At 35.7% G+C, this 15615-nt stretch overlaps 1 long non-coding RNA gene across 1 annotated transcript; it reads right to left on the bottom strand.

Annotated features, from left to right (window-relative positions):
- Positions 1–12088: 12088 nt before the first annotated feature.
- On the bottom strand, positions 12089–13083 carry LOC145112165 (uncharacterized). The gene is made up of 3 exons (XR_013710441.1): positions 12526–13083; positions 12329–12431; positions 12089–12242 (listed from the first exon to the last, which is right to left on the bottom strand). It is a non-coding gene; the product is annotated as an uncharacterized LOC145112165 (long non-coding RNA).
- Positions 13084–15615: the final 2532 nt, after the last annotated feature.

Raw genomic sequence — 15615 nt, 5'->3', positions numbered from 1 at the left:
ATATTGCCATAATAGAATATAATTTATTATGAAAAAATAAAAGTATGTTGTCCTTGGTAATAAATAAGAATTAAAGTATTGTTGCCATCGTGGAGAAAAAATCATGTTGCTAAAAGTAAATTACAATGTTTTATGGATAAATCTAAAGTGTGTTGCTATTATATGTCAAAAATGATAATTTTTTAAAGTCGCAAATTTCAAACCCAATTTTCCTTTTTTAATTAAAAACAATCATTTCAATTCCATTCCCAAGTGTGTTGCTATTATATGTCAAAAATGACAATTTTATAATGTCCTAAATTTTAAACCAAAATTTTCATTTTTAATTAAAAACAATTATTCCAATTCTATTCCCAAAGATAGATAAATAACCATTTGTTCGGGTTGGCAAACCATAATCAAAATCAAAATAATAAAATATAGTGAAATAAAACATGCAGAAGGTTCCAAAATATACCCATGGATGCAATGCAATCAAGTCATGCCCTTCCCTTGCTATCAGAACCACTTGAAACATTTAAACTTAACTCTGTAAGCACAAAGGTTAGTAGGTTCCCAAAAATACAACATACCCAGGTGAATGTATAACTCAATTATAGTCTTATACTCACTTTTGTTGCTACAGTACCACTTCACTTTTCCCTATTATAGTATCACCATAGTCTTTTATACAAGTGTTATGGTACCATCATAGTCTTTCATACAAATGATATGGTATCAACATACTCTATCATGCAAAAGTCACAAAGACAATCTAGCATTCCATGACACCTAGTGTCATACATAGTATAGTGATAAGACTTACCTGAATCAAAGAGCTGAATCCTAACTACTCGAGCCGCCTAAACAAAACAAAGGTTAAACATCGGTCTACAACTCAAAACCTCCCATTTAACCAAAAGTCAAACTGGTCAAAAGTCAACGGTCAACAACCCCCGCGTCGCAACCACCTCCTTGATCATGTTGCAGCCACGAAATGCCAAAACAGACGCGAATAGTGTCATGGCCCCTAACAACCGCCATCGTGGTTCCCTCTGGTTAGCTAACGTTTAATCAAGGTATTAATCCATTGAGACCAATCTCCAAATCATCATATTTGATTCTCCTAGGTTTATACTAGATAAAGTTTCTAACTTTATCCAATTTAAGGGCTCAACATTCCACCAACCCAAACCCAAACTCAAAATAAGCCTAAAAAGTCTTGAATCCATTGCATGGAAATCAAGAATCTCTCTTTATACACTCAGAGGTCTTATGCAAGTCCAGAAGTCAACTAAATGAACACTATGGTTCTGGAGTTCTCTAAATCTAAAGAATATCAAGAAAATGGACTAAAATACAACCAAAAGTCTAGATCTAATGATAAGACACATAAAGGAAGAGACTTTAAAGCTTACAACTGTCCAGAGACAAAGTACAAGGTTGGATTTTCTCTGAAGTCGACTCCGCAATGCACCGAATGTTTCTTTCTTCACCAAAAACTCTTTCAAGGCTCACACAAGGCTCCAAGAACACATCAATGGATAGGGTTTTCTCTTCTGAAGGTGGGGGATGAACAGAAGTGGGAAACCTTAAAGTTAGCACCATTATATAAGGCCCAAGGCCCGAGATCAAGGGTTTTGAACCCAACCTTCATGGTGTCGCGGTCCACCTGACCGCCTACTTAATGACTGATCCTACGTCGTGGTTCCTTCTCACCAATGTTACGGCTTAAGGTTTTTCCCAAAACCTTCTTATCAAAATCCTTAAGTGTAACGTCTCAAATTTCAGACTTAATTTTTCATTTTTAAAATAATATAAATACCCATTTTAATAAAGTTACATTCAGATCAAACTATTTGTTCATAAACCGTTACTCGAAAATCAGAGTTATAAGGAAGACAATGTGAAATCTCGAATAATAAAACTATTGATGTGTGTGTACAGTCCCGCCTTCGCAATCCAATAACTACCTGCAAAAAAATGTTTAATTCATAATTGTAATCACAAAGCTTAGTGAGTTCCCCAAAATATCATATAGAGCACAACATAATAACCAACTAAGGGTTATCAGCAACCTAGGGACTATCAGTAGTCCTGAATATCCCATACATCACAATAATATAAAATACTATCCCTAGGACTATCAGCAGCTAGTGGGCTAACAGCATGCCATGTGGATTAATAGCACACCTCATGGGTTATCAGCAACCCTAGGGACTATCAACCGTCCCATGGACTCGTAGCAATCCAAGAGTTATAAGCATGAATATACCACCATACAGGAAAGTATAGTGAGAAGACTCACCTTGCAGATAGCAGCTAAACAACGGCTCCCATATAGTGCAGACCGGTACAACGAGACACCTAACATCAATAAAGAAGTACTCTCTCAGTCTACACCCTAAAATCCTTAAATTGAGCAAAAGTCATCCATGGTCAAAAGTCAACGGTCGAAGTCAATCCCAACTAACCTCCACGTCTTGGCCACCCATAGGCCACATCAAGGCAACTATACGACAAAACAATCGTGGTGACACCAGTCTTCATGTCGTGGCAACTAGTTCTCACAACCTAATGGATTAAGCTCTTAACCCTTAACCCTATAAACCCTAATTATCTGATCTAAACCTTCCCAAGGTCTAGATGGATAAAGTTTCCCACTTTATTCATTAAGACACCTCAATAAGACAAGAACTCAACTATTAAGTTCTTAATGCTTGCACCAATAGCAAAGACACCCAACTAAGTCATACAATCCCTCTTTCTAATCACCACCATGGTCCAGAAACCAAATAATGCACTTAATGGTTATGGAGTTCACTCAAACTCCAAGAACAAGAAGGTATGGACCAAAAAGCTCATAAAATGATCTAGCACTATATATAGAGATATAATGAGCAAGGTGAGGACTTTATACCTCCAAAAGACCAGTAATGTGATGAAGATACAAGATCTAAGCTGGAACCAAGCACATAAGCAACAAAATGCACTCCGTTATCCTTCATTTTTCACAAAAGTGGCTTCACACACACCTAGAACACAAATGGAGGCTATGATTTGGATAGGATAAAATCTTAAAGGGTGGAGGCTGCCAAAATGTGAAAACCCTTGGAGTTATTGCCCTTAAATAGGAAACCAATCGCGAAATTATGGTTTTGGCCCAAAACAGCCACCACATCGTGGCCAGTTATATGTCACATTGTGGTGTTGCGTATATATGCATTACTCATCAACGAATTCCACGTCGTGGCACACCTAATGCCATGTCGTGGCCCCTGTAAAATCTCACAGTATGAAATGATTACCTCATGATCAAAAACCCAGAAAATAGATGATACAACTCTCCCCTACGTAAATTAGATTTCTCCCTCGAAATCTGCCCTTACAATTTTTTTTTCTAAAAACATCCCCAAATTCTTTGTGGGTTTTTTTCCATGCCCATTCCCTTCTGCACAAGCCTACATAATCCATCGTACTAGAATATGCAACAATCATTACCAGGATTTCAGAACCAAGTGAATAAGCCATTCCCTAGTGGAACTTCTAAAAAGTTGACGTCTCGACCAATGCAACACTGAAACATTACCCTAAAGAGACATTCTCTTAATCATAATTTGAAGACTTCTAGATGATATATGATTTCCATGCAAATAAGGCCACCTCAAACATCAACTATGCAGACAAAATGTTCAGAAAATCAGTGTATCCAAAGTTTTCCCCGGCCTCACGACATCTCACTAATAACTGGGTAGAGAATCCACAATCAACCATCGATGCCAAAAACCTCGCATACATACTCAAGAGCAAAATATAAACAAGCAAAGGCTAAAGTAGCCTACACTTCACCTTGGTTCAAAAGCCCAGCATCTAGACATAGAAATAAATAAACAAAACAACAACGATTTTAATCAACCCATCCCAAATTCAGATATCATGACTAAGGTCCTCAAATACACACCCGACTTCCTGACAAGTTGTGACTAACCAACTGCTCCCATGAGCGTAATCATGGTCAAAACTAAAACTCATGTAACACTCAAGTTCCCAAAATAGCTTGGGTGCACAATCATCTTCTAAGACGCCCAAGAGACTTATAACCACTCGCATCACCGGCCTACTGGTACTCTAACCAGCATACCACTACCCTTATGTCAAGCTAAACATATATGGCTCATCAACCTTGGGACTATCAGCAGTCCTGAGGATTATCAACAGTCATGGAGTTATTAGCAACTCTGAAAATACTCATAACAACCATAAACTACTAAGAATCAGCTAGTCTGGCATGCACGCCACTATGACATAGGTAATATAGTGAGAGAACTCACACGAAACCTTATCATGTAATGAAAACGAATCCACTAAGAAGAATCCCAATAATGAATTCCTAATATACCACTATCACTTTTCTAGCAAGTCAACACCCAACAACTGCCCGACCCAACCTGCCGGTCACTGAACCCCCATTGACAACACTATACTTCTAAAAACCCCATCTGTGCCACATGATTAACAATCCAGCACATAAGTATACACTACACAACTTGCCGCCCCACTTACAAAAGTGAAATCTATGATGGCTACCGACATGTCGCGATGCCATCTAACCATTAGGATGATAGCCTCTCGACTCCTCGCCAATCTTGTTATCAATTAACCACAAACATGAAGACTACCGACGAGCATCCAACGGGCCTAAAGATACAATGCCATAATCCCATTTACCGGTAGGAACCCAATCAACATCTCACGTAACACTTTGCCAAAATACAGGAACCATATCATTATGAGCCACGCACTCTTCCACGATCCTCTGCTACCAACGCACCATTTCATACTCTTCAGGAGAAAACGCAACGCTCCTTAGGCCGATTGTGTTCTTTTACCAACCATAACAAGATCTTACACCTGTGATGAAGCTGAACAGATCCTACCAATGCGCAGAAGACAAATAAAGCTTTTAATTTCAGAAAGGATTCCACAATTAACCAGAAATATTTCCAAAAGCCTGATCGAATCAATCCAAATACCAACCCAACCGATGCGACCAGCCCAAACTATTTTTTCATTTTTTTGCGTAGCCACCATCATTCTTCAAAAAAAACTGAACAATGCTGCCCCGATATCCGAACTTCAATAACCAAGGACAGCTGCCAACCCAAACCATTATAAGCAACAACTCCACAACTAATCAATCAAAAGCACTCCTACACAGAGTCCAAGATATACTTCTTACAAAACATGATGAAGTTTTGGTGCATCAATTACACCTTCAACTAGCACTGCTCGGAAACCCTAGACCGGCTTCCAAAGGCTGATGAGAAATAAATGACTAATCGATCGGAATGGATCGAAAACTAACCCAATAATCCCATACATATTGAACGAACCCACGAGAAAATACTCTTACTGAGTTCTAAGGCCGATCAACAGATTAACTAATATCTATCACAACCAATATCACCGTGGGCTAACCATGGGCTAACCATGTCCTCTATATCCGATGCACAACTCGAACGACTCAACGTCCGTCTATCAAAATATTTGACGCTTGTGAAAGGAACTTCAGACCACAACAAGCTCCTTGCACATCAGCTTCCTGCTGCTAGGACAACACATGCATCCTTGATGGCATACATCTAATGGAAACTTGCTCTGCACCCACGATCTGTCCAAACTTTAAATTATCCACGTCCATGGAGGACTTTGGCAGGTCCTTGAGGAACACAATGAGAAACTTTCTAAGCACGAACACTTGATGGTAGCCCACTTCGTTTCCCCATACTGTTATAAACCTGAACCAAAATCAAGCATACCTGAATCCTAGATTCCTCTTACTCATTGTGCTGAAATCATAAAAGTCGGACTGACTAATGATCCTCCAAGCAGGATACCTTGTTCTCCCCAACTTAGGGTTCAAACCGTCATCGACTGACATTTACAATGCCAAAGCCTCAGACCGACTTAATTAGGTACATATTCAACTTGACTCTCATAATGCCCAACACAACACAAGATGATCCTTCGAATAATCATAAGCAAAGTCTGAATCTCAGATTGAGACCTTAGAGACCTTCCCCATCATCGCCAACTCGGACTTAGAAAATTTGATCAAAATATCATTATATTGATGAGGCACTTACAAACTAAACTTACGCATAGAAACCTTGCATTTGGATAACTAATCCACAACCTCATCCTCTTCTTGAAGCTTCAATAATCCCTTACGGAAGCTCAAAAAATAGCTCCAATAAACTCAAAATATCTATAGAACTCTCTTACCTAACACATAAACAACTCGATGACTCCTCGGCTACACTTGATCTTCTCGAATCTACATTACGTATTCTACTTGCGACATGGCCTTCACCTTGGCTATCGAACCATAAGAACATTCGAGCCTCTAACATTCCCCTGCTTCGAAACAGAGACGGTTTACTGCGCACCAAACTTCACCTACTTATAATAGAACCGATGAGGAGAACACCATTTCCTTGCTTAAATATGTACTGACACAGATATGCTCTCTCCTCCCTCGAGCACGGGAGACAGGAAAAACACAACCCCGATGTAGAAAATGACATACCTAGCCATAAGATGATCACTCAGCCTTAGGATGTATACCTTGATTCGATCATCACAGTGGCTTCCTTCTTGATACCCACGAATCAGACTGTAAATACTTCAAGCAAGGCCCTCGAGACCTTTAAATCAGCTAACTCACATAGATCTGCACCATTCATACCCAAACTACCACGGACACTAAGGCCCACTCAATTACCAATCTCATCCTGAATAATCATAACTGACAGGATGACATCGATGAAGATCACTACAATTAATGCTAGTGTTATACCACACTATCTACCCTCCACTAGCTTCTTAGAAACCTTTTCGACCCTTTCTGATCTCCATACGGATCCTGTGGTTTCAGTAGTACGAGCCCATACTACCTTCCACACCTATCCGTACATATCCCAAGAATTGTCTCAAAGTTCCTAAGTCACCACATATGACCACTATCAAGTGCAGATACCTGTTCCCCAATAGGCACACACACCACCGCTCTTCCTAGACTCTCCCTCTAGGATTCTTCTCACACATATGGATACACTATAATACTTTAACACTTTTCTAGGAACTCCACCACTTCTAGGTGTACCAGCACACCCATATGCTTAGAAAAGCAACCAAAAACTGCCTAGATTCCCACCTTGGATTTCCTTATCCACAAGTGTCCACACAAGCACACGCTAGAACTCTTCCAAGCTCACTAGGAATACTCACTCCAACCTGCTATCAGGTGCAGAAGAAACTTATACCAACATCAAATAACTATCTTATGAATACAATTACATGCAACAAAGATTAAATAGTCCTTCGACTGCAAGATCATGTATTACAACAGTTGGACTCAAACAAGAGCTACGCAATATGGACAAATCAAACATTCTAAAACTACTTAATCTTCATGGCATACAACTTAACGTATTCACTTAATAGTTAACTAAAATCAATATATTTTTTACATAGCACAAAGCAAGCAGTATTCGAGCAGATCCTTAGCCTAAACACTATCATGCATTTCTAACAGCTCATATATCACACAAAAAAAAGTATCTCTCCTAAGCAGGCACTCTAGTATGCAATCCTGAGTAGATCCTTAGCCTAACTTATGGCATGCACATCATACTATAACATATATAATGACAACTCAAACACAACATATAAAGAAAGTATAGATATTTTGTGTGATCACTTTTCTGAGCTCCGACTGACTGTACACATCGCATATTCTCCTTTCTTATCTTGAAATGAATCTTTTCCAAAAGGCTTAGTAAAACTCTCAGATCCATAGTTTGGCTTTGAAATCCCACGAGTGTTCATCTATATCCCTCAAACAAGGGCTTTGATACCAACTTGTAACGTCCCAAATTCCAGACTAAATTTTTCATTTTTAAAATAATATAAACACCCATTTTAATAAAGTTACATTCAGATCAAACCATTTGTTCATAAACCGTTATTAGGAAATTAGAGTTATAAGGAAGACAATGCGGAATCTCGAATCATAAACTATTGATGTGTGTATACAATCCCACCTTCGCAATCCGATAAGTATCTGCAAAAATATTTAATCCACAACTATAAGCACAAAGCTTAGTGAGTTTCCCAAAATATCACATACAACACAACATAATAATCAACTAAGGGTTATCAGCAACCCTAGGACTATCAGCAGTCCTGAATATCACATTCAATACAACAATATAAACAACAATGGGTTATCGGCAACCCCGTGGACTATAAGCAGTCTTAGTGGGCTAACAGCACGCCCTATGGATTAACAGCACACCTCACGGGTTATCAGCAACCCTGGGGACTATCAGTAGTCCTATGGAATCACAATAGTCCAGGAGTTATTAGCAACTCGGTTCACATAAAACAACAATCAACAAATAAGACCCAGCTGGTCAGCTTGTATATACTACCACAGAGGCAAATATAGTGAGAAGACTCACCTCACAGATAGCTACTAAACACAACAGCTCCTATATAGTGCAAATTTGTACTAAGAGACACCAAAAATCAATAAAGAAGTACCCACTCAATCTACACCCTAAAACCCTTTAATTAACCAAAAGTCATCAATGATCAAAAGTCAACGGTCAAATTCAACCCCCAACTGACATTCACGTCGTGGCCACCCATAGGCTACGTCATGGCAACTACACGACAAAACAGCCATGTGGACACTATTCCCCATGTCATGGCAACCAGACCGCCATGTCGTGGGAACTGGTTCTCACAACTTAATGGATTAAGCTCGTAACCCTTAACCCCATGAACCCCAATTCTCAAATCTGAACCTTCCTAAGGTGTAGATGGATAAAGTTTCCAACTTTATTCATTAAGACATCTCAATAAACCAAGATCTCAACTATTAAGTTCTTAATGCTTGCACCAAAATCAAGGATACCCAACTAAGTCATACAATCCCTCTTTCTAACAACCACCATGGTCCAGAAACCAAATAATGCACTCAAAGGTTATGGAGTCCACTCAAACTCCAAGAACAAGAATATATCGACTAAAAAGCTCATAACATGTCCGAGCACTAGATCTAGAGAATTAATGAGCAAGTTGAAAACTTTATACCTCTAAAAGACCAAGAATGTGATGAAGATGCAAGATCTAAGCTGGAACCAAGCACACAAGCACCAAAATGGACTCATTTTTCCTTTATTTTTCACAAAAGTGGCTTCACACACACTAAGAATACAAATAGAGGCTAGTGTTTGGATGGGATATGATCTCAAAGGGTGGAGAGGCTGCCAAAATGAGAAACCCTTGGATTTAGTACCCTTAGATAGGGAACCAATCACGAAATTAGAGTTTTTTTCCCAAACCAACCACCATGTCATGACCGACTATATGCCACATATTGGTGTTGCGTAGATGCACATTCCTCATCAACGAATGCCACACCGGGGACCACCTGCTGCCATGTCGTGGCCCCTGAAAATCCCACATTATGAAATGATTACCTCATGAACAGAAACCTGAAAATTAGATGTTACATAAACTCTTTAGCTAATCAATCCTAAAAATCGGTGTTACAAATTTGATGTTATTATGTATAAGAAATGTAAGTATATTCCCTATATTGGTAAAATATAAGTTGCTTTAAAAGATTTTATATATATATATATATATATATATATATATATATATATATATATATATATATATATATATATATATATATTCTTTGTTTTACTAATCTCCAGAAAAGTCCTAAAATTTTACCCTAATTTACGAAAAAGTCCCAAACTAAATTTTGTTTACGAAAAAGCATGAATTACCGGTAAAAATGGCGATTTGACCCTTTTTTTCCGGTTTACCGGTTTTATTACTTATCTGTTTCACTAAAGTCCCATTATTTTACCCTAATTTGCGAATAAGTCCCAAAATAAAATTTACTGATGATTTTGCCATTTTCTCTATGTAACATACATTTTACCGGTTTCATTGCTGACCCGGACACCTAGTCATTAAATGAGATGATGAGATTGATATGTTGAGTTATATAATGCTATGTTTAGCATAAAACTTGATATCCTGATGTATAATATATCTTTTTGGAACATAAAATGCATCCAACGAAGGCTACAATAATTATATAAACTAACAACAACTGCGTTTCTTTTTACGTTTATAAGAAATATCAAATTGTCTGTCTAATCTTATGTAACCCAATATATCAATCTAATCAGACATCAACTCATTTTCTGCCTTTTTTTTCTTGGAAACACACATTTTATTGGTTTCATTGCTGACGTAGATACATAGTCATAAATGAGCCGATGAGATGGGTATCAAATTTTATAGTAAATGTGACATTATATAACCCATCGTATTCATCTTATCAACTAATTTAATGACTAGGTGTCTAAGTCAGCAATGAAACCGATAAAATATATGTTACATGAAGAAAATGGTCAAATCATCAGTAAATTTTATTTTAGGACTTATTAGCAAATTAGGGTAAAATAATGGGACTTTAGCGAAACATGTAAGTAATAAAACCGGTAAACCGGAAAAAAAGGGTTAAATCGCCATAATTCATGTTTTTTTGTAAACATATTTTAGTTTTGGACTTTTTCGTAAATTAGGGTAAAATTTTAGGACTTTTCTGGAGATTTCCCTTTTTTGTCTTTACTAATTTATGCATGTTTATCTGAACATTTTTAGGTTTAGAAGTTGGAAGAAAGTCAATTTCAAATTAAATCTGAAAAGGCTGGAAGATAATCCTAACATGAAACCCAAAGTCCCAAATGATTGGATTCACAAGCTGTTTTGGAAATATCCCTCCCGACAATCGACCTAATGCGCCTTAAGTAACGGTTATTAACACGTGTATATTTTTAGCGATTAGTATTATGTTTGTGTCAATACGTTTGTTAAAACAAACGGGTGTTGTAATGGATAATTTTTAAATCTATGTTTATTGTCTTTATGCATGAACTTTAATAGAATTCATTTTAATTATATGTTTTCTACATATTCGACAAAAAAATCAAATTTGTTTTCTTTATTTTTAAAAGTTGCACAATTCATTAGAAATGCCTAGGAAACTTTGTCACTAATGTCACAAAAAATTATCACAATGGAGTGTTTTCTGAACTGTTAGAAAAAATTTGTCACCAAAAGTGACAGGAAACTATCATCAAAAAGTTGTTCCTCGGAAATGCCCAGAAATATATTCCTCGGTAAATCCAAGAAAATGATGTGTGTAGGAAAAGTTTTTGAACTTCCGACAACATACCTCTTGTCAAAAATGTCTCATAAATTTTTGTCGGGAATCCATTGGAAAGGTTTTCATATGAGGTTTTTCGATAGACTTTTTTTCTTATAAATGTTCCCAAACCAGTTTCCAACAGATCTGAAGCTTTTTACCATCTAAAGTGAGAATCGTTTTTTGTATTGTATTCTACAATAAGGAATAGGGGTATTCAGAAATACTCAATATCGAAAACCCAATCTGAAAAATCCAAAATTATCTGAGAATTTAGATATCTAGATTTTCAGATATCCGATTTTTCTAGTCATTTTGGAAATGTGCGGATAGTTCGGATAACCGGTTTTTCAAATATTATAATATTTCACTTAGATATTACTTTTACATAATGATTAATGATGGGCTAAAGTCATATTTTTTACGAGTATTTTGATGGATTTCTTTGTTTTATCTATTACCTATTATGTATATTTTATTTTATCTATTACTTATTATCCATTATATACTATAAGAAAAAGTATTTCTACTTCCTCTATATGCATTTTTAAAAACTAGAGGAAGGTCCGACATGCAGTTGGCGCTGCTTTGGATAGGTCTGGTGAAGGTTTGTTTTGATTGAACGATGTAAGATAAAAAGATATAAGTGACAAATCGTTTTTATAACATTTGAAATACATAATGATGTCTCTTTACAAATTTGACAATATAAAAAACATTAAAAAGTCACATAATAGCAATGTACTTTGCTTTTTGGTTTCGACAAACAAAAGTATAAAAAAAAAGCAACCATATTCCCTATACCATATGTACAAATCTCATAATGAACTCCTTCAAGACCAACCTGATACCATGTACCTTTCCAAGATTATTCTTTTCAACTTCTCAAAAGCTGAAAAAGCTCTTCTGTAGTAGCTTGCTCCACTTTAGAATTGAAAAGAGGCATAGTGAGAAAGACGTCCTTAAACACATAGTAACAAAGAGAGGAGTTAGAAGATGGACATCAAAAAAGACTAAAATACCCTTTATGAAAATGATGAGATGTACATGTTCTTTTAGGAGTGACCTCAAGTTCGTGTTGATTGGGATACATAACTGTTGTTTGCACCATTTTGATTAATGAACATTGTCACAAAGTGTCCACTATATACTATAAAGTTTCACGAAAATGCATGTCATGGTAATAAATTTTATAAAATAATATAGAAAAAATAAACCCTTTTAAAAAAAGAGAGAGAAAGTACCATAAAAAAAATTACAAATGTTGTTGCGCAACATGACATAAAGACTTCGAAATGAGGCCTCCAGTGCCAACTGTCGTTTAGTCAAGAGATCCATTTGCCCTTCATATTTATAAAACAATGATGCTTTAAAGTTTAAAAAAAAAATTAAAATAAAAGGGTAAAAGGGTATGGATAAAATTAAGTTTTTAATATTATATACCTTCCCCTTTTGAGAGTAAAATCAATAGTGATAGAACTGAAATAGATGGAAGTGTTAATACTCACTCTCAACTCTGAAGGCGTCTTTCTTTTTACCATGGCCAAAGTTTTGTGTATTGAAATTTAGGATAATGAACAGAAGAAAAATATTATTTAAAAGGAAAATTTATGAATTTTTCTTGCATTGAAGAAAGTTGACAAGTTGTATAAAATGGGGCCATAATTTCAAATCCTCTTTAGTGGGCCTGAGAATCAAATCAATAAAAACTTTATTGGTGGCATCAGTTAGGAAATGAGGTGGATCATCATCAAAGCTCCATAATCTGTTTCTAACAAATCCATGTGCTTCAAGAGGGCCTACATTTGAGAACTGCATCGAGGAATCAAGTTTCCTAGATTAGGATAAAGAACTAAATGCAAAAAATAACAATATACTTTCATATATTTCTGTATTATAGCATCTCACTTTCATTTCTTTGTATTACAACATTGTACTTTCAATTCGGTAGTAATCCTCATCATTTTTATGGGTTTTACTTAGTGATGGATGATCCATAAAAATCATTTGAGACTATAAAAGTAGTTAAAAATCATCATACAATATTTGCAATCTCGACTTCTCTTACAATATTGTAAGGGGAAAGTAGTTTTACGTTCACACTAAGATCAAACATTGACACATACAATGATCTTGATTGGAGAGACACCAAAACAATATATGATTATTAAGCAAGTAAAAAAAAGGATGGATATTAGTTTTGTGAAATTATTCTATAAAGCGAACAAAACACGACCTTCCTATAAAAAAACCAAGATAAAACCCCCAACTATAAAACCGTTTTCAAGGAAAAACATCGCAGCACAACATAAACCCTTTGATATGAAAATGGTGAGGTGTATGAGGCTATGATCAGAAAAACTATAGAAAATAGACATACGATGGTGGTAGGGAATCGAATACACCGACCTTTGATATCAAAATTAGTATGTAGAACACAATAACAGAAAATGAGATTAAATTTTATAGAATATAATGAAATTTTTTGAAATACCTTCATTAGGTCAACACTTCTTTGAGGATGAATCCTTGATACTCCAAATAACATTTTCTCAGTAGAAATATTCATTTGTATTGCAACATCAAACCCAGCAAAAGCAACTTCTTTTCTCCACTGTTAATTTAAATGACTATTCTTAGAATAAGTCCGCTTTTATCATTTGCAACACTGTGAACCTAACTACTAAAAAATTAACTTGAAATCTGATAACCTAAGTACGCTATAAGATTCAGTTAACTACCATAAACCAATCCATGTGTTTTGGATATCATAATGAAGTAAAAAAATCATACATTAAATTATCACAATTATAAGAAAATTGAGCAACAATAACTTATACAACTTCATCATAAATAATGAGCAACAGAATATTAAGGCTTAGGGATACAACCGAACTAACTATTCTCAACATTAAACCAATCAATTTGTATAAAAAATACTCCCGAGATAATAGTTCGACAGAAGCCCAAACTTAACAAAATCGCATATTGTTGGTGCAAATATCAAAAAATCAACACAGACTCGAATTTAATATAGATATTCGCATAACTTGGGTGAAATCTTCAACCCATAAGATAAGTTTTTGATTTCTTACTAAGAATCATTCTTTTAATAATATTCCAAAAGTAAATAGAGATTAGAGGGGGAATTAGGATCTGTATTTTTAGAGATTAGAGACCTTACCTGTGCAGGAGCATGTATTCCAGGTTGACCGATATCAGTTCCAATAGAGGAAATAGCATAATCGGCTCCATATCCACCCGAAGGTCGAAATTCAACCTATGATACACGTAAATAGCTAATGAAAGAAAAACATATTCAATTTTGAGGATAATGATATGAAACCAAACACATGAAATACAACTTACAGAATATTGCATTGATGAACAATGAACAAAAATTGAACTAACAATTTACATCCATTAACATAAACTGTAGTTATAATAATTCCAAAACCTAGTATTGAAACATTTTCATACCAGTACTGTTGACTCGTGTCTCTCTAATTTTTATTTAATATAAAAAACATAGATTGTCAAGGGAATTTCCAAAACTTAAATCAATATAAAAATCAGAACGCATAAATCTAGGAAATCAAAATTAACCTTCGATATATCAATAAGGAGAGCTGTAAATCAGAAAAAAAAAAAAAAAAAAAAAAAAAAAAAAAAAAAGTTGATGCATTTACCTTATAATTGCGTGGTGTTCCAGTCTTCAACAAAACCTTAATTGGACTCATGGGTGTTTGCCTTCAAAGGGTCTTCTAATAGTAGCGTTTGTCGCCGCTAATACTATTAGCGGCGACGTGTCGTCGCTAAAAGGTCGCCGCTGATGCCTCGTCGCTGATATTCCATATGTCGCCGCTACTACTAGTTGTCGCCGCTAAAGGCTTGTCGCCGCTAATAACCGACTGTCGCCACTAAAGGCGTCGCCGGTATTGTTTTTTTGTTTTTTGTTTTTTTTTTTTTAATATTTCATATTATAATTGAAAAAAACTGTATAAAAACTATAAAAACTGCTATGATATTAATTATTATAATCCTACATCCTTCCATTCCAAAATATTAATCCAACATCCATTTAAAATAATCATCTAATTTAACATAATACAAAATATCAAAAATACTAGTCTAAAATGCTTACACAAACAAAACATACAAAAATCATACAACTAGCTACTCGTCATCGTCGCTCTCCTCGTTTCCTTCAGTTTCATTTCTTTGTGGCAACGAACGAAACCAATCTTCAAGTGCGGCACTACATGTCGGATCTTTTAACATCGTTTGAAGCATTTCCAACTACAAAGAAAACAACATAGTCTTATAATTAGTTA

The sequence above is a fragment of the Lactuca virosa genome, chromosome 5 (assembly GCF_052849685.1).
Source record: "Lactuca virosa cultivar CGN04683 chromosome 5, Lactuca_virosa_CGN04683_v6, whole genome shotgun sequence".
In the NCBI taxonomy this organism is placed as follows: Eukaryota; Viridiplantae; Streptophyta; class Magnoliopsida; order Asterales; family Asteraceae; genus Lactuca; species Lactuca virosa.
The sequence above is the reverse complement of the archived record's forward strand: the minus strand, read 5'-3'. Positions and strand labels throughout refer to the sequence as shown.